Genomic DNA, 4,753 nt, shown 5'->3' with positions numbered 1-4,753 from the left:
TAGAGACCAGAAGAGGGATTGGATACCCCTGTATTGGATTTATTGGCAGTTGTGAGCCACCCAATGCTGGTGCTGGGAACTCATCCTAAGTCTTCTGCAAGAGCATCAAATGCTATTAACCAGGGAGCCATCTCTCCAGCCCCAAGAATACATTTATTTTCTCTTTAGTTTTTTCAAGACAGGGTTTCTCTGTAGTTTTGGGGCCTGTTCTGGAACTAGCTCTTGTAGACCAAGCTTGCCTCGAACTCACAGAGATCCACCTGCCTCTCAACTGCTGGGATTAAAGGCATGCACCACCACTGCCTGGCCAGGATTACACTTTAAATTCAATGAAAAAGCTTGATAGAGGTTACTCAGTTACTATGGGATACCAGGAGGTAATTCTTTGCAATCTGCAGCAAGTTAGCAGTTTTGGAAAAAGTATAGGTGGGCAATGTTTTATATATCTGGATGAGGATTTTAGTATGTGCTTTCTTGGGATTAGAGATCTTAAGACTATAAGGCATAAGTGTTCATATACATTTTGTTCTTAAAAGCAGTGCACATATCTCTTAATTCTGGAAACAACAAGGATGTCCTCCTCTGTATGAAAAGATGGCCTATATGAAACTAGGCTTTCAGAGATGCTAACCTCTTTCCATTAATTTTAATATTGGTTCTGCAACCATTTTCTTAATTAATAGTACTTATCTATCCAGAGGTCTTGCTGTAAAGTGGTTCCCATAATAAAGGAGAGAATACTTTTGGATTTCTTGTTCTTCAGCTTCTCTATATTCTAGTTTGCTTTCCAATACTATAACTGTTTTCTGGGGACCTCAACTTATAAGGAAGAAAAGTTTGCTTTGACTGTTTAGGTGTGGACTTGATTGGCCACATTCATCGTTTTGGGGTTACGGTGAAGTGGTACACAATGGTGGAAAACTACTTATCTCATGGCTGCTGAGAAGCAAAGAGCATGAGAGAGACAGTGGACTGGGACCCGATATATACTCCAGGAATTTAGTGTCCTTTCACCAGGAGGCCCTGCTTCCCACAGGTTCTACTTTTTCCCACTCCATTAGAGGGTAGGACGAAGCCTTCAATCCATTGGTTTTTGAGGACTTTCAAAATACATATTCTAGCAATATCACATTTCTAATTATTACTTGATCAATTTTCTACACTCTGTATTATATGACTGCTGGATTTGTAATCTAAGCATTATTTAATAAATAGGATCACTAACTTATAAATGTCTATAGATTAGCATAAATGCTTCAGCAGATAAACTCTTGCATCGTTATCTATTACTCCATAACTCTCTTTCTTTCTTTCTTTCTTTCTTTTTATTTTTGGAACCTCGTCAGGGAATCAAACCCCGGTCTCCTGCATGACAGGCGGGGATACTCACCACTATACAAACGAGGACATAACTCACTTTCCAGCATACGTACTGAGTATCTAAGTTGTCTTGTTGCTGTAACAAAATGCCTGATATAAGCAACTTAAGGACAGATCCAATGCAATGCCCAGCAAAATCCCAGCAAAATTCTTCAAAGATCTCGAAAGAATGGTACTCAACTTCATATGGAAAAGCAAAAAAAAAAAAAAAAAAAAAAAAAAAAAAAAAAAAAAAAAAAAAAAAAAACAAACAGGATAGCAAAAAGAATCCTGTACAATAAAAGAACTTCTGGAGGTATCACAATCCCTGACTTCAAATACAGAGCTACAGTACTGAAAACAGTCTGGTATTGGCATAAGAACAGACAGGGGGACCAAGGAACCAAATAGAAGACCCAGATATATATCCACACATCTTTGAACACCTGATCTTTGATAAAGAAGCAAAAAATATCAAATGGAAAAAAGAAAGCATATTTAAAAAGTGGTGCTGGCATAACTGGATATCAACATGTAGAAGAATGAAAACAGACCCATATCTATCACCATGCACAAAGCTCAAGGTGACGAGGACATGGTTTTTAGATGTGGTTTCTCATGACGTGTTAGCTGGACCTTCAGACAGCCCAGTGGTCTGGAGAATGGGCTCCGATGAAATTGGGAGGCAGAGGCAGGCGGATCTCTGTGAGTTCAAAGTTAGCCTTCAAGAGCTAGTTCCAGGATAGGTTCTAAAAACTACAGAGAAAAAGAAAGACAATTCCCTCATTGGTATGCCTGGCTGCTTAGGGTTTCAGTTACTTCCAGAAGTAGCCATGTTGACAACTAAGAATGTCCGTCCGTCATAGGACTGTAACAGCCCTAGCTCTCTGTAATCTACATCACTGACAACGTAGAGGTAAAGAGCTGCAAGTCAGACAGCGTGACACCCCTAGCCTACAGCAGAGTAGATGCTATGTGCCTGAAACTGCTCTAAGAACAGGACGAAAGCTCTCCGGGACTACACCATAGCTCACGAACTATTACTACCATTTCCACAGAAGACAACACCGATTCTGAAGATGTAACGTACCTAGGTGTGTGCAGCTAAGAAGCCTAGCTTTGCTGTCTGCCCTTTAGGGAAGTTTCCTCCAGTGACCAATTCTACTATCTTTTGGGAATGACTGTTATCCTATATGAGAGAATGCCGTTCTAATCTTTATTTTTTATCCACTCTTCTTTGTTGTGGGAGTAGGGTAGAAATTAAGAGGCAAAATCAGAGATAGCAAGTGATTTGTAGGCATGTAAACAGTATAGTCCTTTGTTATTGTAAGGGGGTTAGTTCCAAGCCTGCCACAGATGCCCCAGTCCATGGATGCTCAAATCCCTTATATAAAATACAATAAATAGTACTGCATACATGTGACTTAGGTGTATCATCCACATACTTTAAATCACTTCTAGACCACTTAGACTATAATACAACATTATACCATGGGAACATCTATTATACTGTGTTTTAAGACAATAAGGACAGGATTCATGGTTACTTTAACCTGTGGGACTAGGAAGGATGAATGAACTTATTTTATAAATTTGATACATGATTAAATGTTAGAATCTCTATTATCTCCATCAGGGTACTCTCTTTGTATGGTAGGGACAATTCAATGCTTAGGGTCACCCCCATTTACCTTTGAACTCTCTTCTTGTTCTCTGTACCTTCATTCTTTTGTCCTCTGATGCAGTGCTCCCCCACTTTGTCCTCAGAGGCAGTGCTCCCACTATTTGTCCTCATATGCAATGCTCCCCCACTTTGTCCTCAGAGGCAGTGCTCCCCCACTTTGTCCTCAGATGCAGTGCTCCCCCACTTTGTCCTCAGAGGAAGTGCTCCCCCACTTTGTCCTCAGATGCAGTGCTCCCCCACTTTGTCCTCAGAGGCAGTGCTCCCCCACTTTGTCCTCAGAGGCAGTGCTCCCCCACTTTGTCCTCAGAGGTAGTGCTCCCCCACTTTGTCCTCAGAGGCAATGCTCCCCCACTTTGTCCTCAGAGGCAGTGCTCCCATCCAAAGCATACTTCCTCAAGTTTCTTTGAGGAGAAATTCTGGAGTCTTTACATCTCTTAGTTAGGGTTACTATTGCTACGATGAAACACCATAACCAAAAGCAAGTAGAGGAGGGGAAGGCTTACCTGGCTTACATTTGCACGTTCATCTGTCATAATCCATCATTAAAGGAAGTCAGGGTGGGCACTCAAACTGGGCAGGAACCTAGAGGCAGGAGCTAATTCAGAGTCTATGGAAGGTTGCTGCTTACTGACTTGCTCCTCATGGCTTGCTCAGCCTGCATTCTTACAGAACCGAGGACCACTAGCCCAAGGATGGCACCACCCACAGTGGGCTGGCCCTGACCTATTAATTGTTAATTTCAAAAAATGCCAAACAGTTGTATCCTTTGGAGGCCTTTTCTCAATCGACGTTCCCTCCTTTGAGATGACTCTGGATTGTGTCAAGTTGACATCAAACTCTTCAGCACATCAATATTCTTGGATTTACAGGACCACAGGCTGTGCAGATCTCCTCAATCCCCAAAGCAGAAAACTTAGTGCACAGGCCGGGGGCAGTCCTGATGAAGCAGCCACATGCTGTAGGCTCTAGCAGACAGTGAGTCTGCAGGACTAGGCATGGCCTTCAGCACCATTTTCCAGCTCCTTTGGAAAGGAGTTCATCATTGTATCCAGTCCCACTGTTAGTGAGTGTATTTGTATAGTGGTTCAGGGACGATTTCAGAAAATTTAGGTAGAGGGAACTAGGTCATTAGGCCAACAGGGGATGAGTGGAGAGACTCCTGCGGGGGCGGGGGGCAACCAAAGTGCAGCAGAAATGTACTACCTCTCCCTGCTAAAGAAATAAGGCAGGAAGAGACGGCACTGCCCGGCAGGAGCAGAACTGAACCTTATGAGGTGGGTGCAATGCCAGCCAACAGGACCAGCACATTGGCTTTTAGTGGAGCCAGAGGTGGAGCACAAGAGGAGAGAGAGAAGCTGTAAGAAAGAAAAAAGAAAGATGAGAAATATTCTGATCCGTCTGTCACCTTCTATCATCGCTTCCCATTGGCCAAACACTGAAGCAGGACAGTGGTGGCACATACTTACTGCAAAGCTTACTGCAGAAATTGTCCTATCATCTTGGAGGCAGAGGGAGGTGGAACTCTATGAGGTTGAGGCCAACCTGACCTACATAGTGAGTTAAGGCTAGCCAGGGCTACAAAGTGAGACTCTGTCTCACAAAACAAAACAAATTAAGATTAAAAAAAAACAGATGGGTGGTGGTGGTGGCACATGCCAGCACTGGGGAGGCAGAGGCAGGTGGGTCTCTGTGAGTTCGAGGCCAACCTGG

This window comes from Microtus oregoni, unplaced genomic scaffold (genome assembly GCF_018167655.1).
Source record: "Microtus oregoni isolate MIOR12 unplaced genomic scaffold, Mior012 000042F_ref0000377, whole genome shotgun sequence".
Taxonomy (NCBI): domain Eukaryota; kingdom Metazoa; phylum Chordata; class Mammalia; order Rodentia; family Cricetidae; genus Microtus; species Microtus oregoni.
The sequence above is the reverse complement of the archived record's forward strand: the minus strand, read 5'-3'. Positions refer to the sequence as shown.